The 24,571-nt window shown below is 44.4% G+C and overlaps 1 protein-coding gene and 1 long non-coding RNA gene across 2 annotated transcripts in view; one reads left to right on the plus strand and one right to left on the minus strand.

Annotated features, from left to right (window-relative positions):
- Positions 1 to 24,571, minus strand: part of Kank1 (KN motif and ankyrin repeat domains 1) — a 183,589-nt gene that overhangs the window by 111,174 nt on the left and 47,844 nt on the right. Inside the window, exon 2 of the mRNA XM_041661269.1 lies at positions 7,514 to 7,639. The gene's annotated coding sequence lies outside the window, so the exon portion shown is untranslated. The remainder of the gene's footprint in view (positions 1 to 7,513; positions 7,640 to 24,571) is intronic.
- On the plus strand, positions 9,624 to 22,578 carry LOC121454061. Its single transcript, XR_005975162.1, has 3 exons — positions 9,624 to 9,841; positions 20,972 to 21,067; positions 22,477 to 22,578. It is a non-coding gene; the product is annotated as an uncharacterized LOC121454061 (long non-coding RNA).

Genomic DNA, 24,571 nt, shown 5'->3' on the forward strand with positions numbered 1-24,571 from the left:
AGAGGATACCCACTGAGAGAAAAGTACATACACACAACCAGAAAAAAAAAAAAAAACTACTGTGAGTCCCCAAGGACCTGTAGTTTGAGTTGGAGAAGTAAAAGAATTGTTATTTGACTACTCATTTAGGAAGAAAATGCCTATCTCAAGTAGTATTGCAAAATAAAGTTCAAGTGGATTTAAAATGTCAAATAAAGTCATAAAACAACAATATGAAACCATAAGTAAATTCCCATGCAGTTTGCTGGTTGGGATATTGTTCCAGTTCATGTCTTCTAAATGCAGAGAGTAAAGCACTAGACACCCTATTACAGACACACTCCCTACCCCATGGAAGTTATAGGGAAAATTAAATTAAATAAAAAATAATTGCAATTGGCAAGTGCTTAAAGGGAAAACAGACAAGACGGCGAAGTGGGCGAATTTTGCAGAAAATGATTAACGGTTAGACAGCAGGACACTGGCAGGAGAAGTCTAAACTGAAGCCTGCAAGATGAGGAAGGTGATGAGGGCAGGGCTGGGAACACTCCTGTGCTGGGGGAGATTTCCAGGAGCTTTGACTTAAATCCTAACAGCTCTCGGGTATGCATTATTCTGAAGATGAGTCCAAAGTCACAAGCCAGGAAGTTTGTAAAGTAACTAGTTGTGAGTTAATGAGCAAGAAGCCGGGCGATCCCCCAAGCACCAGGATCTAGAGTCTTTAATTTAGAACTGCCTCAGGGAGTACTCAGCTGCAAGGGGTTTGTGTGTGTGTGTGTGTGTGAGAGAGAGAGAGAGAGAGAGAGAGAGAGAGAGAGAACTACCTCTCTGAGCACTCAGACGCAGACAGTATGTGTGAGAGAGAAACAGAGTGAACTGTCTCTGTGAGCACTGAGCCTCGCGGTGTGTGTTGATATACATGCACATTCGTTCCCCCCACACACACACTGAGAGGCGGCCAGCGCTAAGACACAGTGTTCAAGGATGACAAGAGGTGGAGATGGAGAGTGGGCGCAGCCACATCGTGTCCCTCCTTGCAGACCACGGTAAAGAGAATGTCAGCACGGGCTTAGGCAGGGTGTGCCCAGTGGGACCACACCTGAAAGAGATTACCACGGGGCAAAGACTCCCACATTCTTGCTTCCGAGTGAATCTATGCAGAAACAATAAAGGGAAATAAATACTTGACTGTCTAAAATGTTTACACATAGTCAAAAGCACTAAGCATGATTCAAGGCCAAAAAATGACTAACACTTCTATAATAGACATTTTAGAAGGAAAACATTTTGGTAAAGTAGAAAAAAAATAGCCATTTCTCTAGAGAAATGGCCAAAGTGCATGGACAGAAAAATCTACACAAGAACAAATATGAATGCATCAGAAAAAGCTCGGATGTCCACAAAGCTTCACGCACTTTGTTTTGTTATTGCCTTAAATGCAAGCATGTCTTAGGACGGGCAGCATGTGCAGGAGATGGTTCTCTTCTTCCACATGTGGGTCCTGGGGAGGGAACACAGGCCCTCAGGCCTGGCAGCAGAGGTCACCTGCTGAACCAGCTCATCAGCACCCCATTTTTAAAACGTTTATTTATTTTGTGTGGGGGATGGTGTGTATCGGCACCAGGCTGCACACGTGATGTCTAAGGACACCTTGCGGGAGTCGGTTCTATCCTTCTGCTATGTGAGTCTCAAGGCTGGCTCAGGTCACGAGGCTAAGCAGCTGGTCCCTCCACTCACTGATCCATCTCCCCTGTCCCCTTATTATGTTTTAAATGTGTTTTTCTCCAGTGTTAAGATGGATATGGGAAGAGAGAGATCTCTTACGTAGTACCAGAAGGATTATAAACTGGTTTAGTGTTCCAGGTCACAGAGTGAAAAAAACCTCTTCCTTGATTTTATAGTTAAAAAAAAAAATACAGCTAGAAAGATAGATATCAACAAACATATCTAAGGAGACTTGTTAAGAATATTTCTACCAAAAAGCTACAGAAAAACCCTGTCTTGAAAAACAAAATAAAACAAACAAAAAGAACATTTCTAAAATCAACTCTTTGATTACCTTTGATAACTACAAAGTAGAGACCAGTTGTTGTGGAGGAAGTTTTGCTCTCTGTAACTGATAAAAGCAGGTATATTATTGTATTTAAATCTTAACAATATACGTTATTCTTAATAATAAACGAAGTTGTACTTTTAAGATGAGTACAGTTTTGAGGCTAGCCCAAGCTACAGTGAGACTCTCTCTAAAACAAACAAATGAGCAAAAACAAAAAAGCCAGAGGCTGGAGAGATGGCTCCGTGGTTAAGAGAACTGGCTGCTTTTCCAGAGGACCCAGGTTCAATTCCCAGTACCCACATGGCAGCTCATATTTGTCTGCAACTCCGGTTTCAGGGGCTCCAGCACCTTCACAGACATACACGTAGGCAAAACATAAATGCACGTGAAATAAAAATAAATAAATTTGTTTGTTTGGTTTTTTGAGACAGGGTTTCTCTGTGTGGCCCCGGCTATCCTGCAACTCACGCTATAGACCAGGCTGACCTTGAACTCACAGAGATCCGCCCAGCCTCTGCCTCCCAAGTGTTGGGGTTTAAGGCCTGTGCCACCACTGCTCAGCTAGAAATATTTTTTTTAAAAAAAAGCCAAATCTTGAAGAAAAAACAATTGAGCATCACAAATTGAGAGACATACTCTACACTATTACGGTGATCCTCAACCTGTGGCACATAACGGTCTTTGTATCAGATATTCACATGACACGTTATCAGACATCCTGCGTATCACGTATTTACATCATAATTCAGAACAGTAGCAAAATTACAGTCAGGAAGGAGCAACGAAATCATCTTACAATTGGGGTCACCATGACATGAGGAAATGTATTAAAGGGTTACAGCATTAGGAAAGCTAAGAACCATTTGTCCACTAAAATTGCCTCGGAGTGGAGGCTTGGTGTAGGCTGGAGACCTATGGTAATGGAAAGAGATTCTGGCCACACCTATTAAGTTCAATATCATTTCAATATCCAGGAAAGCAGCACAGAAAACAGACCTGAACAAAGGCTTTCCAAAGCAAATCCTAGCCAAGTCTCCCTGCTTCTCCACCAGTCAAGGGTCCATGTGTCCACCTGAGTAGTTGTCACCACTGGAAACATAGCAAACCAGAAACACAGCCTGGCAGCCACTGTGGGTGGAGTCTTTGGATTCCACAGGCAACCGAGGAACTCCGCTTTCCTGATGTGCTTTTCTCATATGAGTCTGTGCCTGTGTCAGGGTGTGGATGAGAAGAATCAGCATCCTTCCCCATGGCTCCAGATGCTGGCAAGCCATCCTCAGCACCAGGAGTGGAGCAGCTGGCACACTGCCTGGTCTAGCCTCCTGCACAGCAGAGCCCTCCGACAGCTCTTTCTCAGTCTTGCTAAACATGTCCCCTTTCTCTGATCTAAAACCCACACCCTACCACTCTGGAGATGCTCACCGACACTAAGTTCTTCCTTTACTGAGGAGCCTTGGCATCGGATGTGGTGGGGCAGCTCAATAATCACAGCTAAGAGAAGTTAAGATGGGGGATCCCGATTTGAGGTCTGCCTGGGTTACACGGAAGTTTTAAGTATTCATTCGTTCTTCATAAATGTACCTTTTTATCTCTAGGGTCTGTGTGCTCTAGACTTAGGAAAAACACACTTTCTGTCTCAAGGATGTGTTTGAAGCGGAGAGACAACTCAGCTGGTAAAGGGCTTTCTGTGCAAGGCCAAGGACCCTGCGTTTGTATCCCCATCACGCATATACTCGCAGCGGCACGTGCTTCTGAGTCCAGTGCTGAGCAGGCAAAGACGCGCTCTATGAGGCTCATTGGCCACTAGACTCACCATCTGGAAAGCCCTAGATCAGTGAAGATCATGTCTCCAAAACAGAGTAGATGGGTCCTGAAGATGACATCTGAGGTTCACAGCGAGCCTCTACATGCAAAAGGACACATGTGCATATACATTTGAACTCTCTCTCACACACACAATTATTTTTAGAAAGAATGAATTTTTTTCATCTTTTTTATTGTTTTTATTGAGCTATATATTTTTCTCTGATCCCCCGTCCCCGCTTCATCCCAGTTCCCCTTCTACTCTTTCCCATGATCCCTACACTCCCAATTTACTCAGGAGATCTTGTCTTTTCCACTTCCCATATAGATCAGATCCATGTATGTCTCTCTTAGGGTCCTCATTGGTGTCTAGGTTCTCTGGGATTGTGATTTGTAGGCTTGTTTTCTTTGCTTTATGTTTAAAAACCACTTATGAGTGAGTACATATGATATTTGTCTTTCTGTGTCTGAGTTACCTCGCTCAATATGATGTTTTCTAGTTCCATCCATTTGCCTGCAAATTATAAGATGTCACTATTTTTTCCTACTGTGTAGTACTCCATTGTGTAAATGTACCACATCTTCTTTACCCACTCTTCAATCATGGGGTATTTGAATTGTTTCCAGGTTCTGGTTATGACAAACAATGCTGCTATGAACACAGCTGAGCACATATTCTTGTGGTATTTCTGGGTCCTGATGTAGGTTGTTTCCTAATTTTCTGAAAAATCACCAGGCATAGACTACTGGAGTAAGTGTCGCCTTGTTGGAGGAAGTGTGTCACTGGGGGTGGGCTTTGAGGTTTCAGAACCTCATGCCAGTCTCCTATAGATTAGGATATAGTTCTCAGATACTGCTCCTGTGCCTGCCTGCATGCTGCCATGCTCCCTGCCATGATAACGGACTGAACCTCTGAAACTGGGAGCAAGCCCCAATAAAAGGTTTGCTCTGAATTGCCTTGATCATGGTGTCTCTTTGTGTCACATTGTCACAGCAATGGAAGAGTGACCAAGACAAGGACATGGTTCTCAGTTGGTAGAGTACTTTTGTCACGTGCATGAAGCCCTGAGTTGGACCCTCAGCACTACACAAATTGGTTGTGAACAGCACATAACAGTAGTCCTAGCACTCAAAGGGTGAAGCTAGGAGGATAAGAAGTTCAAAGCTGGTCAGAAGGATGGCTCAGAAGGCAAAGACCTGGCAACCTGAATACAATCCCTAGAAGCCATGTTTATGTGGAAGGAGAGGGTCAACTCTACAAAGTTATTTATTCTCTGACCCTGACAGCCATGCGTGGGCTGAGGCATACTCACCCCTATACACACACAATGCACAGCATGAGTAAGTGTGTATGCACATGTATGCCCATGTGCGCGTGTATGCATGTGCACACACACAGAGAAAGAGCACACTGACAACAACGGTAATAATAACCTTTTGAAAGGAATTCCAGGTCAGCCTAGGCTATACAGAGTTTAAGGCCTGGGATACATGAGATCCTGACTCAAACAGCCAAGAAGGAAAACCTTTTTTGTTGGATCTTTATTTAGCCCTTTGATCTCTGAAGTCCTCAATGTCCCCGTTTATGCACACTCTCTACGCAGTTCCCTGTCATACTCCTAACATATCCAAGCTCCCTTCTCCCAACTCTGCTGCCCTCTCCTAGGGAGCATTGGTTTTGTTCTTTCTGTACCAGGACATCTCTGGCCCTGGCTCTCTCCACCCGCCACTCTGTGGCTTTATCCTTACACAGAGAACATCAAGAATGAGGATTAAAGATACAAAGACAGAATCTAGAGTGCTTGCCAGCTCTGCCACTGACCATTCCATGACCTGAAGTGAGCAAAACCTTTAATCCTCAAGTTATTTCCTTCCCTATAAAACCAGGGTAGTAACAGCAGTTCTACCTCCCTGACCAGTATGCAGAGAGGAACGTGTGTGTGTGTGTGTGTGTGTGTGTGTGTGTGTGTGTGTGTTTAAGTCCGATGGGAGTTGTAAAGTTACAAGAGCCTGGCTACTCTGTTTCTGCTCTGCCCTCGTACATGACCTCCCTGCATCAACTGAGGCAGGAATGGTGATGTGTGAGCTTCAGCTAATCAGAGCTAATGCTACCAGTATGACACTATCAGTGGTCTAGTTTCTACTGTGATTTACTAATTTAATAATCACATTCCATTCGAACCAAGTACATCCTTTCTTTCTATTTTGTTGTGTTTCTGAGAGCATGTACTTCTGGAAGACAGCTGCAGCCAACAATTCCTGAGCATGTACCAAGGCAGAACATCCTGAAGAGTTTTATAAGGGAAGTCGGGGAAACTGAGGCAGAGTAACCCTCCTCTGATCTAATAATGCCAGGCATCTTACTGGAGAGCCTGCACCTTTCTGCACTGTCTTGCAACTCCATCAGCGATGACAAAAAGAGAGCATGCAGATGCGATGGTCTCTAGAATATTGGACGGAAGAGGATATATGCAAGAACCTTTGGGATCTCTAAAACCAAGACAAGGTCATTCAAATTGCAGTCTTCAAGTGCCGCTGGCCATCATCAGTTACTTCTCTATCCTGAAGCCAAGGAGCTGCATTGGCACAGCCTTCTGAAAACCAACGAGCAGAGTGTCCCATCAACCCTGGCAAGGTCACGGTGGTAGCGACTCATCCCACAGAGATCATCATACATGTGGATAGCAAAGACTCGCAACAAGGAAGCTTCTAAAATTAGAGAGAGAGAAGTGGTGCATACAGCCAAGAAAAGGAGAGGGTGGAGAGACTGAACTTTTCACAGTCCTGTAAAAGGGTCTGTTGTTGAATTGTGTACAACCGCCTATTGGTAGGGCGTATTAGCTCGCTAGCCCAAGTTTACAAACCCGGATAAGTCACTTAGTTTCCCAAAGTCTCAATTTTCTTAGTTGCAAACGGTGACAAAGGCTCTCACAGCATCATTGAGAGTTAATATACTGACAGGTCAGAAAGATGGCTCTGCAGGTAAATGCGGCACTATTCAAACCCCATGACCTGAGTTCAGTGCCCATAATCCACAGCGGAAGGAGAACCCAGCCCTGAATGTTGTCCTCTGACCTTTGCATGCACACACATGCACAAACCATAATAAAGGACAAAAGAAATAATCTCGGTAGGAGTCAATAAATTAACACCTACCAAGGGGGTGGTGCAGAGACTGGCACATGGCAATGCGGTAAATGTCAATCATTCCTAAACCAATCTAGGAAATGAAGCACACATACTACATAAACTGGGAAAATAACTCAGTGAAATACTAATATCTCTGAAAGTGGGACAATAATTTTCTATTAAACTCCCTGTATTTTTACTTTTGTCTTTGAAAATATTTATGTATTTCCATTTATTTCAAGTAGCCTTAATAATACTTCTCTTGATCTAATAAGTTTTTTCTAGTGTAATCCAGGCTATGCACACTGTGTTTATGGAAATGGAATATTTTATTGATTTAATCTGAGGAGGAATATATTTCACCTCCATTTTCAGCATCAAACAGCCTGCTCATATTTCATCCTATAAAAATATTTTCTGCACTCTTATACATTTTCAGATTAAGAACCTATGGGAGGGAATGGATTAATACCTGTAGAAAGTAAAGTTATAGGAGAGAAACACGACCACTCTGTGATGGCTCTAAGATAAAAAGTAAAACCTTACCTTAATCACGTAAGGTCGGAGGTTACCACAATAAACATTTCAACTCCGCAGACCACTCCCTAGTGGGGTCAGAAGATAGCCGTCACTCAGTAGTGCAGTGGTCCATCCAGTAGGGCGACAATCATTCTGAAAGGGAAGAGATCTCACTGAGGAAGTGATGGCACAATCCTGTCTCTAGGTTGAGACTACAGGCAAGGTAGCCAACGACTGGAGTCAGCTATGCATTTCCAAAATCAAACCACTCTTACGTTGATGTACTCTTTCCAAGAAAAGGGCTCTGTCCCTCACCGCCTTTCAGCCTTAGTTGTTACCGTCTTCTGTGTGGTTGCTAAGACATACATAGGTCAGCTCATGCATCCCACCCATCTTTCCGTGGTTTCCTGTCATTTTATACTCAGACCACTCCATCATCAACACTGAGTGGCGGTTCCCTGGGATAAAAACCTTGGGACTGTCACTCAGTCACGCTCTCACGGCTCCCAACTCCAACATCCCTCTGGCACCATCTTTCTTGAGCCTCTGCTTTAATAACAGCGATTTGGTATCACTGTCTGCTGCTACATCCATCGAAATATTGCATGTGCATACGACTTCTTAACCCGTGGCCTGGACTCTTCCTGTAGATTGCCACCTGTCCACTTTCTTCCTATTACCTGCACAACCTTGAACAGATCGCCCTTGTCCCCGAGCTCTTGGTTTCCTTGACTACACAATCAAGCACCGATGCCGGCTTCCACACCCTCATTGCTCTAGGAAATCAGAGGTCCCTGGGCAGGAACCATGCTCCTGCCATTCTGCAGAATGTAACCAGGTTATGTTTGCTCTGCCAAGTATCTCAACTTCGCTATGAATAAAATGAGAGCATGCATCCCAGAGGCTGCTGTAAAACAAGAACAGCGCGATCTTTTGTCTCGCTGATCCACCACAGGTCCTCGACAGCATCAGCCTTTCCCATCCAGCCTTATAGACTGCACCAGCCCTAAGGCTCTCTAGCTTTAAAACTTCTAAACCCCGAGTCCTCTTTTATCCACAGCCCCAGTCTTAAAGATTTGTCTTCTACCAAATATAAACTCCTCTGGGGGCTTTCAGTTCGCCCATGACCTACCATCCACTATGTGCTACCAGTTTCCAATTCCTTCCCTTACAGTGAGACTGACCGACTACCAAAAATATGCACCCTTCCACCCTACCTGTGTAACCATCAGGTCCCCTTGTGAGGGCACCTTGCTACAGCTTCCAGCCCCAGCAATGCCCACCATCCACATACTGCAAGCCTCACACACCACCTAACATTACTGTCCAATGTAGCATTGTGTATCGAGTTTAGATGTCCGGCTGTGTTTATTAAGGTTTTTACTTCAGTGTAGACCATATTAGTTTTTATAAGTCAATTCTCTTCTGCGTCAGCTCTGTCAATGCTCTTCAAAGTCAACAGGCCTTTACTAAATTTCCTTTACTAAAAGGGATTTCAAAGTTTTCACCATAAAGACATTGTAAATGTTTGAGGTGATATATCTGCCTGAACTTAATAATTCACAATGTATATGTGTTTTAAACTATGTTGTTAGCCAATTGCGTACAATTCTTGTGTGCCAGGTTCAATCACTAGTGGGTACCAGGCCAAGGTACATAAGAATATGGCCCAGAACATTTATAGAAGACATCTAGAGGCAATGTCAAAGGACACCACTTATAGACTATTCTAAGGCTCATCTCATGGAGCTAGGAGATGAGTTTTAAGTATGTCCGACACATATTAGATCTCATGCCAAAGTGAGCATGCTCAAATTTCAAATGGTGTCTCATAACCAAGCTCTCAGCGTCACTGAATAACTTGCCATGAAAAAAGATGATGGGTGACTGCAATTTTATCCCAAAGATGATAGAAAAGGAACTAAAGGAAATACCCTAGAGACGAGAGCCTTATTTGGACAGCCGGTTTCAGAGCGCGCAGCAGCTAAGTTCACTTCGTGGTGGGCCAGGAAACAGAGAGAGCTAGCCGGATGTGATTCCGTGTGTGATGATATACCCCCAGGGATGCGCTACTTCCTCCGGCCAGCTCCCAAAATCTCACCACCAGCTGGAGACACTTCAGTTCCAAGCTGTCCAACTCTGCTCTGCCAACACCACCCTGCTTGCCTGGTTTTGTCTCCCTAAGAAATCTCACAGAGACATTCAACACTTTCTGCCATCAGCTCAGGAAAGCTGGCGTCTAGTGGACTTCTACATCAGTCTCCTGCTTCAGGAACACGATGGACGGTCACTCACACAGACCACAGATAGGGCACCGCGACACGCCGACAGCACAGTGCTGGGTAATCTATACAGGTAAGGCTCAATTATCTTTAAAGTAACATGTTCTCGTCGTCCAAAATAGTGTTTGTTGTAAACTTGGAGGTGGCAGCGCACGCCTTTAATCCCAGCCCTTGGAGGCAGAGGCAGGTGGGTCTGTGAGTTCCAGGAAACCCTATCTTGAAAAACAAAAACAAAAAATAGTGTTTATTCTCAGCAATAAGTTTAGAAAATTCAAGAGATAAAGCTTTTTAAGTGCCATTAGCCTCTAACTGAATCTTCTCCCACTTTGGTATGTATGCAAGGCCAATTTATAGACCTAACACACAAACAGGAATATTCTGGCATTATTTGTGACTGGATTTTCCCATTTATTTGAAAAAAAAAAGCACTGTCATTTAATAGTTTCCTACATTTTTATTTTAATGGCTGTATGGGATTTTAAAAACCCCTTGGGCTCACTGAGATAGTTTCTAGGCTTTGACTATAAACCAGTGCTGTAACACCATCTGTGATTTTTCCGGGAAAAATCACAGGCTAATCACGTAGAACATAAGGAGTGACGCCGTGAAAAGCTGCACATAAGAACGTCAAATGCCACGGCGCACAGCAATGCCACTGCTCCACATCCCTCTACTGCTTGGGTAGTAGTTTATTTTTAATATTATAGTCTAGAGACACTTCAAACTCAGTGTGCACATGAAGCTGAACACGTTACCATCTTAGACTTTTTGCTCATGCCCTTGGTTTATTTTTTCTACCTGAGTGTTCTCCTTGTGGATTTACACTATCTCATTATATCAATGCTTGCTACCCTGACTATACATTGACTGGGAAAGCAAAGTCTAGGGAAGCTCCTGAGTCTCAGAAAGGACCCTGGGGTGGGGGTCTTGTGTCTTGCATGTTGAAAGACACTGACTTGCCTTCCCCTTGCTGATCATTTCCTCGCTTATGTTTTTCCAGAAGAGGAACATCGAAGTAAGTTCATGAGTCAACGCAACCCTCATAGAGACAAATGAACAAACAAGATCGCCCCCACTTACTAAGCAACAGGTGCCTACTCTTCCAACCCTTTAGGAGGCAATTAGGTGGCACTAGCATTCCTCTTTTATGGACAAACACACAGCACAGTGAGAGATACTTGGTTCTACATATAAACCATGTAGGGATGGGACGATGGCTAAGTGCTTGCTACACACGCACAAGGACCTGAGTTCAGATCCCCGGCACCTATGGAAAAGCAAGGCGGGACAGCCACATGTTTGGAATCCTAGTGCTTTAGGGGTGAGGTGAAGGCACATGGATCCCTGGTATCTCTGACTAGACTGTCTGGCTACAATGGTAAAGCTCTGGGTTCAATAACATAGTATGCTTTAAAAAGGAGTTTGGAACAATAAAAGACAAGGGACATTGACCTCTAGACTCTATTATAGGTGCTATTACAGGCATGCTTGCACACACACACAACAAGCCATACTCTGCTTCTTAAGACTGTGGTTTTGGTTTCTTAGCTGTAATCCCAGAAGCCAAGTCGATTCTTTTCGCCAACTTCAAACATCTAGCTCTGTCCATTCTCTTGAGCTTCTCTAGTAAACTCAGTCCTGAGCAAACTCACTTCTCTCCCTTTATTTTTCTCGATACTGCAGGGTCATTTTGATAACACATAAAACGTTAAGTGTTTTTAGCTGGGAACCAAGGCTACTCTATCAGCCTCTACAAACTCAGCCTCTACAAACTCAACGGCAAATGCTTTCCTTTCTTCCAAAGTCCTTCAATGGTTTATGGGTTAGCGGCAGCCACAGTAACAGTACACACCTAAACCCTTCTTTTGTCAAAGGTGAAGCACACTGTGCTCTATAAATATTTTATGCACAGTCCGTCCCATGCTGCAACTCTAGATGCCGAGGGCGTCAGGGAACTCTCGGGCAAACACTGTTTCTATCCATGCCGGGTGTGGGCTTCATCATCCTGTAGGTGTCCTCCCCACTTAGACCTAATTATCTGCCCCAAATGCCTACTCGTTCTTTACTGTATTAGCTGTGTTGTGGGCAAGGAAGAAGGGTCTGAAGCAGGGACAAAAAGAGACCGCACTCACAGCTCTCTACTGAGGCCTGGGGGCAAAAGTTCATGGCTGTGTGACCCTGGAAGATAGGTTTTTTTATCAGAGAATATTAGTGGAACCAAATGACTCATTGTCAGAAGGGGAAAACACATACTTTGATTAATTTAGCGATGATTCAAAAACAGTGCTATAAATTTGAAGGTTAGTGTACAATAGAAAGTTGCAAATCGGCTTTGGGAAGCCTAACGTCTTCAATTCCTCTGCCACCTGATGGCAGCTAGAGGCCCACACATCTCAGGAGACATAAGCAGGGACAGCTGGCATCCCCACATCCCCACAGTGTGGATGCAGCCACAGATGCAATGGAAGAGCCGTGACTAGGTGACCTGAGGAAGCGCAGCTTTATAGACCTCCCGGCAGCACCCAGCCCTGAGGTAGCTCAGCACTGACTTGAGGGCAGGAAGCTTTCTTAGTGTTTCAATTCTAGTTGTATATAGATAGCTCTGGCTTCCCAGATTCAGGGAGGCTACCACAGCCAGCAGAGCCACATCTAGCCTCTGGCTGCACCCACAGGAGAGTGGGAGCCCCAGGAGAAAGCCCAGATGCTGAACTTATACTTGTGTGGCCTGAAATGTGGTCCAAAAGTGGCAGGGACCAGCATTAACACAGGACCCAAAGGCCTGACTGACACTGTGACATGCTATCAGGTCTGAATGCGAAACACAACTTGTCTTAGGGTTTCTACTGCTGTGATGAGACACCATGACCACAGCAACCCTTATGAAGGAAAACATCTCACGGGCTGGTTAACATTTTGAAGACTTAATCCAATATCCTCATGGTGGGAAGCACGGCAGCACACAGGCAGACGTGGTGCTGGAGAAGGAGCTGAGAGTTCTACATTTGGAACTCGTAAACACGTTTCAAAGAACCTTAAATTACCAATGGAAAGACAAAGATAAACTTCTTTTCAAAAGCAGGATTCAATTATCTGCAGTCTCCAAGAAACACTCTTCACTAGCAAGCTAGATGCAGAGGGAAAAGATGGAAGCCAATCGGCCAAGGAAGCCGAAACGTGAAAAAAAAGTTGGGAGGATTAGGATCTCTGACAAAGTAGAACACACACCAAAATTAGAGGAGATTTTAAAAGATTTTCCGACGTATTAGTGGAAAATTCATGGCAAAGATAAAATTGTAAACATACATGCGCTGAAGACTGGGGCTTCCAATTCCATACTAATAGTCATAAAAATCAATTCGGCCTGTCTCAGCCGGGTGGTGGTGATGCACACCTTTAATCTCAGCACTCAGGAGGCAAAAGCAGGTGGATCTGTGAGTTCGAGGCCAGCCTGGTCTACAAAGTGAGTTCCAGGACAGCCAGGGCTACACAGAGTAACCTAGGGGGTGGAGTGGGGGTGTGGGAATAGTACATCCTTAGATAAGTCATTGAAACTAAAATCAGCAAAGAAACTTCAGAGTTAAGATCAAAGGGACTTAATAAGGTACCTACAGAATAGCTCAAGTATTAGGCAACAAAAAACATTCTTCTCTGCAGCCCAATGGACCATCTCTAAAACAGACTCCATTCTAGACCACAAGACAGTCTTAACAAATACAAAAGAATTTAAATAATTCCTGTATATTACCAGATCACAGTAAACTAAAAGGCAGACGTGAATAGCAAGAGAAACTTCAAAAGCTAGGCAAATGCAGATACTAGGAGGCACAAGGCTACTGTATGACCATTAAAAATGTTTAAAAGTTGTGCTTAAAACCAATACTTCTCAAATATTAGCAGGGTTTGTTAAATTGGTTGCTCCCATCTCAGAACTTCTGACTCAAGAGGTTTGGGGTGGAGCCTGTGAACTGTGTTCCTCCAGCATCCCCAGAGGATGCCGCTTGCGGTCCAGAGAGCACATTTTAGAGAAGCAGAAGACGCGAACTCTCTGGGAGATGATGCACGGTTAGTGTTGGCTATCTAGAGATCCCTTCAAACTCTGCACACCAGAGCACTTGCTACCTGGCAGGCAAAGGATACTAATGGCTTACAAGATAAGGTCCCACAGGCTGTTATAAAATCAATTTCAGGAGAAGCACCAAGTTTATCTCGAAGCTTCCTGTATCTGAGTCGAGCCAGCATGTGCAGACTGTGAGTCACATTATCTCCCCCAGGGACCCTAAGCAGAAAGCCAACACAGACATGGGGGCTGGACCTGAGAATGACAGACAGCTCCATGAAGAGGAAGTGAAACAACACACTGGACACAGCGAACCAAGGGCAGCAGAGTGGAGGTAACTCGGTGGGCTCTTATGAACTCCCTGGCATCCCTCTGCACCTCCTAAGACTACCTTTGTGGCCCTGGTAAGGCTGTCTATGGCAGTCCCCAAAAGAGGTTGCTTCCACTGGTGATGGCATGGAGAATCCAGAGAAGTCTATCACCAGGGCAGACCTCGACAACAAAACTGATGCAATGATTAAAAGGATGCTTCAAGCCTTCTTTACCCTATCAGAAGTATTCAGCGACACCTGAGAACATTAGCTTGCCAAAAACCTCCCTGATGATGTGCACAGCTGATGCTGTGGACCCTGATGATGGTCCAGAGATCACAGCAGAGAGCCACGGTTCATGTCACTGTCCCCTGCCTGTTACCTAAGCACCAGTTCTGACAGTGACCACATTAATACACACAGAGAAATCCCTCACTAGGAATATGGCTTTTGTCACCACTATGTGGCAGACCTCAGGCATGCACTAGACAGACTTCATGCCCTTCCTTTTGACCTGTAAATGGACACTTATCTCCAGACTGTTATAAATCCCCCACTACTATGCAAATTTAAAGATGTTACTTAGTATCAGAAACTGCTTCTTCTCTTAGAATATTTTTCCTGGTTTAATTGAAATACATTATGACATTTAAAACAAGATCCAGAACTCCTCCCTTTAAAAAACAATATGTGGGATAAAGATGCAGGAGCTTTTAATTTCTTTTTTGTATTTTCAACTATAGCTTTGAGAATGGGAGCCTTCTTTAAAAAAAAAATCACAATCTGAAATTATTTCTCAGTGTTTTCGTTTTTTTCCTCATAAACAAACAAGCTCTGTGGTATGGTGTAGGCAATAATACAGGTTTCAATTAAAACACCCATTCACATACATGTATGCATGTGCGCGCGTGCGCACACACACACACACACACACACACACACACACACACGTGCATGCGCGGCTTTCAATAAAGCATTACAAACCTAAGGCAACTCCCATGTTGCTCATCTTGGGAATGTATAAATATCCTACTACAATCCAGACGGGAAGGGTGGGAGGTGGGGCCAGGGCTCAGCTGCAGCCCTGCTCATGGGACCTGCAGTATTGACTAACAGAACCTCAGCACCAGCGCTGATCTTCCGGCCGACACCTGTCCCTTTAAACCCACACCCATGCCACCCTCATGCTCCTTAGTCTTTAGGGAAGGTTACAAAGGACAAGCTTCTGCCTTTCCCAAGAGCTCAGGGGCATAAGGTGAGCCTTCCAAGTCTTTGAAGCCAGAGAACAAAGACCATGTGACAGGCAGGACATCTCTGTGATTTTATGGGCTAAGACACCTTTCCCCCATGAAAGACAAATCCAGATTGCCCTGGCACACACCCTGGAAGCATTGAGCCATGGGGGATGGGCCAGCCCACTAGTCCCCTCCCTGGTTCCTCCAAACACCTTATGTTTTCTGTCCTCGGCCTTTAATTAAAGTTAGCTGCAGTTACAGAAACAAGACATTTATTGTTCTCGCAAGTCAACCCATCTCAAAAGCTCACCTTTCCAAACTGCGCTCCTCTGTGAGACGGGAAAACTGACCTTCCAACTTCAGCCACTCTCCTTTTTAACTGTGTGTGTGTGTGTGTGTGTGTGTGTGTGTGTGTGTGTGTATAAGTGACTGCAAGCGTGTGTGTGCAACACACATAAATACATGGTGCTCATGGATGCAAGAAGACACATCAGACTCCCTGCAACTGGAGTCACAGATGGTTGTGAGCAGGGGACAGAAGCCAGATCCTCTCTCTGCACAATCGACTGCTCAACCACTGAGCCATCTCTCCAGGCACCTATCAGCCACTTTTACTACAATGATATATATATATACACGAGACAGGGTTTCTCTGTGTAGCCCTGGTTGTCCTGGAACCTGCTCTGTAGACCAGGCTAGCCTCCAACTCAGATATATCCACCTGCCTCTGCCTCCTGAGTGCTAGGATTAAAGGCATGTGTCACTACTACCTAGCGACAAACTATCAGTTTAATTTTTATTAAATTGAATACACGTAGGTATTTTGCTTGCTTGTATGTTTGGGCATCATGTGCAAGCAGTGCCTCTGAAAGCCAGAAGAGGGCACCAGATACCCAGACCCTGGCGTCACAGAGGCCTGTGAATCACCAGGTGAGTACTGGGAACCAAAGCCAGGTCCTCTGCAAGAGCAGCCAGCACTTTTAACCCTTATCACATTATCTTGCATTCTTCGGTGAAACGGCTCTGTGGAGGTGAGATGAACGCAGGAAGCACACTCAAGCATGTTCACGACATAACATCAGAGCCACACCTTCCTGAACCCTGAGAGCCAGTGAATGTATTAGTGGAAGCAAACATCAACTTCTTGGTTTCAACTTGTTTTAAACTAAACTACTCCACTGGGCAGGCGTGGCTGCACATATCTGTAATCTCGGTAATCAGGAGGCAAAGGTTTGGTAGCCACAAGTTTGGGGTAAGCCTAGTCCACATAGGTAAGGAACTGCCTCAAAAAGACAACCAGAAGACAGAAGCAGATGTCCTCGCAACGCCTGCCCACAGGGAAGCTGGACAGAATGTAGGAAACTTAAGACTTGATCTATGAAATATGAAACAAAGGAGCTGAATTCTGTTCACCAAATGCCTAATTTCCCTATACATCAATATTTCTCTCTGGATAATTTATTTATTGCCTTTAAATGAAGTGTGTTGCTTTTCTGATAAAGGACACTGCTCACTCTGTGTTTAAGATTCTCAGCTGAGACCCTGAATGCCAACAATATTCCTGGTATTTATTCAAAAAAGCCAAATTGGGGCTGAAGAATTGGCTCAGAGGTTAAGAGCACTCGTTGCTATGGCAAAGAGCCTGGCTTCAGTTCCAAACACCCACATAGTGGCTCACAACCTTCTATAATTCCAGTTCCAAGGGATATATCACCTTCTTCTGACCTCACGTGTAACTGGTGCACATACATACATACATACATACATACAAACATAGATGCAGGCAAAACACTCATACATATAAATAACAAAATTGTTTAAAACACATTAGGCAACTATCTGACTGTGACGTATGTGAGATTATACATGCCTAGAATCCACACAGTAGGTCATGGCCATTATTGTCTTTTTTGTTTAAATGTGTTTATTTTCTGTGCTTATGACCAAACCCACAGCCGCACATATACTAGGCAAGCACTCTACCATTCTGCCTCCCCAGCTCAAACTTACTTGTTCATTAAAAAAAAAAAAACAATAACAACAACAAAAACTTTGGCTTGCAAAATGGCTCAGCAGGTGAAAAGATTTGCAATACAAGGCTGATGTTTCAAGTTCCATCCAGGAACAGAGGGTAGAAGGGGAAAAAGAAAAAAACTCTTAAACAATTTTCTCTGACCTATGCCCAGTCATGGTACACATACCTGTACCCATTCTTATTTCATTTTATATTTTCATTTTAAAATGAGGCACGGTTACATCCTTGCCTATTAAATAGAAAAACACCCACTTGGCTCTATAATGTGATCTCCTTTGCTAAATCTCAATAAAATGAAAATGAAATTTATGCCCTGGCCATGCTGAAGCCTTCATGGGCAGCCTGTATATGGCGGCTCTGTTGAACTTGTCCATATTAGGGTTTCATGATCTAAGTTGATGAGGATGACTGACCAGGTCTCTTCTTCAAGAGGGCACCAGATCTCATTACAGAAGGTTGTGAGCCACCATGTGGTGGCTGGGAATTGAACTCAGGACCTTTAGAAGGGCAGGCTGTGTGAATATTCCTCACTCCAGCTGTGAATCCCCCTGTTTTCTCAGGGTAGGTGCTGAGACTTTCATTTAATAAGAGACCAGCGGTTGAATGAGTCTAGCAAGGAACACTGACAGAGAAACAGTAACTTCTGCCTTAGTACTACCTCCAGCAACTGTCAACAACCTCTAGCAACCGTCATCAACCCCGCCAACAACCCCCAGCAACCGCCAACAACCTCCCTAAAGAAGGTTTGCTCTGCCATTGACAGGACTGTATAACATTATCACAGTTTGCCTTGAGAACAAGACCTGTTCTGCAGAGAACACATAACAATACTTGTCACACACAATTTACCATGGGGTTGATCCTGGATGGAGCCCTTCTCCTCAGCTGGACTGTGCCCAGGGGGATGGGTACCATTTTGTGGAGGTGCAAATTGGTGATTGATAGTTAATTGATTTAACAAGATACACCCACCATCCTTGGTGGTTACAGTTTGAGTTTGTTTGTTTTCTTTTCTGAGACAAAGTTTCTCTGTGTAACACTGACTGTCCTGGAACCTGCTCCATGGACCAGGCTGGCTTCCAACTCAGAGATCCACCTGCCTCTGAGGTCTCTCAAGTGCTGGGATTAAAGACCTTAGAATAGTTACAGTTTTTTTTTTCCTGTTTGTAACTTCTGCTGGGTGTGTGTGTGTGGGGGGGGGTGTTAATGCTAATTTAAAAAGTATTTACAAAGAAATGCACTTGTTGCTTACTTCATTATTGTAACAAAAAGTAAGAAAAAATATTAGACAAACATTTAAAAAGTTGATAAAGTCTAACAAAGAACTATGGAAATAGGCTTTCAAGCTAATAAATTCACATTTAATATCAACATAATTTGCTACCTAGTGTATATGTGTGTGTGTATACAATCTAAGTTAATGGAGGCAGATGATTTTAGAAAGGAAAGTGGTCTCCAGCCCTGAATTTCCATAATAAATGGTGTTAAACAGACGCATCCAGATTTTATTAAAAGCATTAAATCCAGCCCTGCCTGTCAGGGTGATGAAAGTCCTTTAACAGATGAACCGCTTGGTAAAAAGCCCCTGGGGACCCAGGCTAGGTCACAGGTTAGGTTTCTGGGGACCACATCTTGATTTCTTTTCCCTGGATTGGATAGGGCATCCATCAGCTGGGCCTTTGGGCAGCCAGACAGCACAACTCGACCTCGAAGCTCTTCCGCTAGGAGTCGAGGCTTCATGTTCAGTTTGTGCTCAAGACGTTTTTTCCCCCTACAGTCACGAAAATGTTATTTGGGATTGGAAAAAGCAAGACTAAGCCATCTTTATATTAATTTTTTTCAAATGTACACAAATATAAATCATACTAGAGCATAGATTGAAGAGTTCCATAAACTCTTGCAAGCAACCATGACAAACCACACTCCAAGCACAAATTAAGACAAAGCCGTGACAGGAGTGACAGGCATTTGTACAAATGAGTCCCAACACACGAAAAGCAAATTCTTCTAAATAATTACTGATTTAAAGAAACACAAATCCAGTTTCATGGTTATTATTATGGAAATACAGAAAGGTTTAGCGCAAAGAAAGTACAGAATTAAGGAACACCTCCCAGTGATCAGTGACCAGGAGAACAAAGGAAGACACAAGCCTTGAGAGATTAAAGAGAACCACCTGCCCAAATAACAAATAACCAATTGGCTTGAAAAAAAGGTCACAATGAATAAATGCACTGAACAATGACAAAACAACAACAACAACAAAAACAGAAATAACAATTTTAACAGCTTCTCAGAAATTTCACCCAAGAGTAAATAGTTACAGGGAGACCGGATGCAAGGAGGAGCCAAGGAGCTGTTCCAGGCCCATAAGTCGAGTAGACACCAGGAAAGGAAAGAAGGCCTTGGAACAGCGGCAGGGAGGCAGGTGGCCAGCGCTGGGTCAGAAGCCACACCCTATGGAAAGAGACACTGCACCAAGGGTCTCCTCAGGCTGAGCCGCTGGTCCCAGATGAAGAGGACAGTTAGGAGAGCCACAGGAGCTGCTTCCTGGAGGGAGCGGAGCCCTGACACATTTCTGAGGGAGAGGAGAGCAAACTCAGCTTTAAAAATGAATCCATTTAGTAAAATGTATCAAGTTTTTAATCTGGTTACAGTTTTGTTTGGTTTTGGTTAGACAGCTTCTCACTCTGTAGCCTAGGCTGACCTTGAACACGCAGTAATCCTCTTGCCTCAGCCTCCCAAATGCTGAGATTAAAGGCAAGAGCGACCACGTCTGGTGTACAATTTATTTTAATGTTACTTCTGACCCTATAATTTTGCACCTATAAACACATAGTAAGGAAATAATAAAATACATCTAAGATGTCTTGGATGTTTTGAAACACATCCAAGATGTCTGCTCTGTTGGTGAACTGCTTGGCGCTTAAGCGTGGGGACCTGAATCCGACTCCCCCCCCTCCCCCCCGCAACTAGTGTAAAAGAGCAGAACACCATGCCAAGAGCATGCCTGTAAACCTGTTGCCGGGAGGACGCAGAGACACAAGATCTGTGGGCTTCCCTGGTCAGCTGGCCTAGCCGAGTTGGTGAGCTCTAGGTGCAGCGTGATTGACAAAGACGCCAAGATAGACCTGTGTGCTTGTGTGTGACAGTCAACCCAATGGCTTCAGTCACTGATTTATCTTGACAAGGACCAAGTTTTCAGAAATTTGATTCTTCAACTACTGTGCAGACATTACACATTTAATGAAGGGAAAGTAAAATTATATTTATATTGAAAACTAGGTAGGAAGTTTAAAAAAAAGTGACTGTAGAATTTAAATGGTTTCACTTTTCATTTGAAGTCCATCTGGGAAGGCTTATTTTTTTTTCTTTTACATCAACTTTTTTACTTGGGAGCCAGGATGCACGCCAAAGCCTATGGAAGTCAGAAGACACTCAGGAGCCAAACCTTTCCATGCCTGACTGAGTAATCTGCAGCTATAGACAAATGACAGGGTCTCTGACAGCCCAGGCTACACAGCCCAGCATGGCCCTGAACACTGATCTTCTGCTTCTAACTCAGACGTTTCTCCAGGTAACCAAGATTTACCAGGAACCAGTTCGGCATCAAACCTCCATGAAGAAGAGACCTACAGAAGTTCCACTTCCGGAAGAAAAGGTATCCATGAAGAGTAGGTTTCACACTTACCTGGCTTCATTGTCGTTGTGCCTCCTAGCTAAGAGACGCTTCAAAAGCATCAGTTGCTGGGTGCGATAGACCAGAAGGGACTTGGAAGAAGAGTTAAGCTTTGAAGAGAAACCTTTAAGGCCTCTAGGTGCACAGAGCTAGATGGGAGCGACAGTCAGTTGCACTCACCTCCCCATTGTCAGGGTTCCGGGCGACATTCTAAAGTCGGGGTGCTACCATTTTCTTGTGGCCAGCAGCCACAAGCCAGCGAAGGCAGGTGGGCATGTAGGTTCTGTATATAGTGAGTAGTCTCCAGTTACTAAAATTACAAAAAGGGTTGCCTAGCCACTCTTTCTGGTCTTCACAAGGGTCATAGGTGTGGGACCCAGCCACGATAAGCTTAAAAGAGGCCTGAGTCTCAGTAGTTTTCCCTGAGGCAATACCTGGTTGCAAGAAAGACCACAAACTGAGACTACCCAGGCACCACCCAAAAACAGACCATCCAAAGGAAATTCCTAACGTTCCAACCATTGTAGATAGGATCACCTGCCAGCACACACCCATCGCTTTTGATCGGGACACCACTAGACAAATGCCACCCAATCAGGACTGAACCTGTTTTCCCAAACCGTGCTAACGTAACTTTCCTGGGTTTTGCCTTTAAATAGTACTGCCCCCTCTCAACTGCTTTGCTGCCGAAGTTCCTGCCGGCTTGAACTTGTGTACAAGAATAAACCTTGCTTTTACATTTCAGTGAGTCAGTTTCCCTGGAGGTCTTTTGGGGTCCCCAATGGGGACTGGGCATAACAATAGGCAACACAGAGGAAGGCAGGCTTTGTTCCCTTTTCTCGGGATACTCTGTGTAATGGGAAGGTCAGCCACTGCCCAGTTTCCCCAGACTCCTCCACACTGAAGGCGCAACCACATATGCGCTACACAGTGATCCCCTCTTGAACCTGTGTGGATGAGAATGAACTCATGGGGAGACGCTAAAGGAATGTTGTTGATGGGCTCATTTGAGCGTATCTGACAAGGAAAGTTGAGCTTAGATCATCAGCTCTCACCTGCCAGGAATTTGGGTGAGGAAGCAGAGGGAAGCACCAGCGAGCACGGGGGGGGGGGGGGGGGGGGGGGGCATCTGCTGAAAGTGTGTGAGGAGATGGAAGAGGGGTTACCAGGGGCAAGGCTGGGTGCAAGCTCAAATTCTAGGACTGCCAAACTGTTGGACTGAGCAGAAGGTGGAGCACTGCATGCCTTTTCGGCTCCCGGAACACTTAAAACACCGCCTTTTCCACATCCTTGTGTTAGCAGTGTATTCTAGTTTAATTTCTGTTGCTGTAATAAGCATTCTGACCAAAGCAACTCAGGTATGGAAATAATTTACTGTCTTACACTTCTAGGTCACTGGTCATCACAGAGGGAGGTCTCGACAAAAGCTCAAAACAGGAACTCTGCTCTCAGACTCACGCTCCTCCAGCTTGCACCTGCCCAGGGATGGTACCACCCACGGTGCGCTAGGTCACCCTACGTCAAATAATTATTAAGACACCCACCCCCACCAGCTCAGCCACGCCCACAGGCTCATCTGATCAGTCTTTTTTTGCAACCAAGGCTTTTCTCTCCCATGACACTAGGCTGTGGTAAGTGGACAATTAAAGCTAATTAGGGCACTGGACAACTATGTGTACTTCATGCTGTTAACATGAAACAATCAGACCATGAACCTCTATGTACACAGGCATGTGTGGATCACTTGTGCAAACTGTCCAGATTGAGGGCGTGGCTCAAACTGCTTTGTTGAAGGTAAAGGTATAATAATTTTTAGTACGCTTATTCATATCCATTCTTTCCCCTCCCCGTGTGTGTGTGGTGGGGAGGAAAACCCACGGCAGTTGGTTCTCTCCTTCCACCATATGAGACCCAGGAACTGAACACAGGTCGCCAGGCATGGCAGTGCACTTCTTTGCCTGCTGGGCCACCTCCGGGGCTCTCAAAATGTTTTTATACTTAGAGCTGACACAGAAACTGCATTTTCTGTCACACTGAGTGTCGGGGTTAGGACACTTGCCAAGAATCATGACAAAGACCCTGTCCTCAAGGAGCTCATGGGCCACAATGTGTAACAGAGAAGAGCAACATCTGTGACTCTTCCCTGGAGCCCAGCAATGGTCTCTTAGCGCCTATGTGAGCCCTGCCATGGGGCTCTTACACCATTTTCCAGCAACAACATTACCACTGCTGGAGCATACTGCTGGGCCAGTGGCCCCTAAGCAGCGCTGGAATATACTGCACTTGTTCGATTTCTTCTTAGAGGAGCCATCGTCTAAGAAAGCAGGCACAAATACAACTACATTGAATTTCTTCGGTGCTTTTTTCACCCAAAGGCCAGGGATAAGAAATGAATTATTCTATTCTTATTGATATATATACACATAATAATCATACTGTCCTTAACTCATCGAGTACTTACTTGAGAAGTGGACTCGCAGGCTTCTCTCTTGGGCTGCATCTTCTGAGTGGTAGTGAGAGAAGGACCCTCCAGAAGAAAACCTCCACTTCTATTCTCAAGCAACAATGCAGAGAACTGACACAATGTCACTCAGCTACACAAAGGCTCCTCAGACTTTCCAGTGAGAGGAGCACTCCTTATTACAGACCACACACAATGCACAAAGGGCGGAGACACAGAGTTGCCATATCGGGAACAAAGGGACACTGACTTCCTAGCACATCAGAGTGTGACAGATGAAATGAAACAAAATTTCTTTTTTTTCCCCCCTTCAAGACAGGGTTTCTATGTGTAGCCTTGGAGCCTATCCTGGAACTCACTCTGTAGACCAGGCTTCCTCAAACTCAGAGAGATCCTCCTGCCTCTGTCTCCTGGGTGCTGGTGGGATTAAAAGCATGTGCCACCACTGTCCAGCCAAAAATCATTTTTGATAAGGGTGAGTAAATCAATTCTGATACAAAATTGCATTCCACTGCTCTGAGAGATTGTACACAACGGAGTCACAGGTCATAGGCCTAGATCTATTGTAAGAAAAACAAAACAAAACAAAAAAAGCAAAAATCATATGTAAACAGATTAAAAATCATCTTGAGAACACCAGCATGCAGCAACTGGAATCAGCTGAAATCAACCAGCCTCCAGATTCCCATTTTAAATCAAAGAATAAAAGGGTTAATCCCATAAAGGAGACAAGTACATTTTTTCAAGTAGGAAAAAAAAAAAAGCAGATTTATTGTTTCATGTTGTGAGAAGCTGACTTTGCAAACTCCGTTTTAAAGAAGGGGCTTTATCTTAAGCCATATAATGGGGGGGGGGGGGAATGTCAGCTCCAGAAATGTGCTGCCATAGCAGAAATCTGAACAGATATCCAAAAAATGGCCAATTAAGAAGACAGGGAACAGGGCCATAAAATTTAACAAGGTCCAGATGTTCGTGGGAGGCATCCCGTCCTTGAAGATACCTTGTCAATTATTAATGGCTCTTTG

This window comes from Microtus oregoni, unplaced genomic scaffold (genome assembly GCF_018167655.1).
Source record: "Microtus oregoni isolate MIOR12 unplaced genomic scaffold, Mior012 000012F_ref0000307, whole genome shotgun sequence".
NCBI lineage: Eukaryota > Metazoa > Chordata > Mammalia > Rodentia > Cricetidae > Microtus > Microtus oregoni.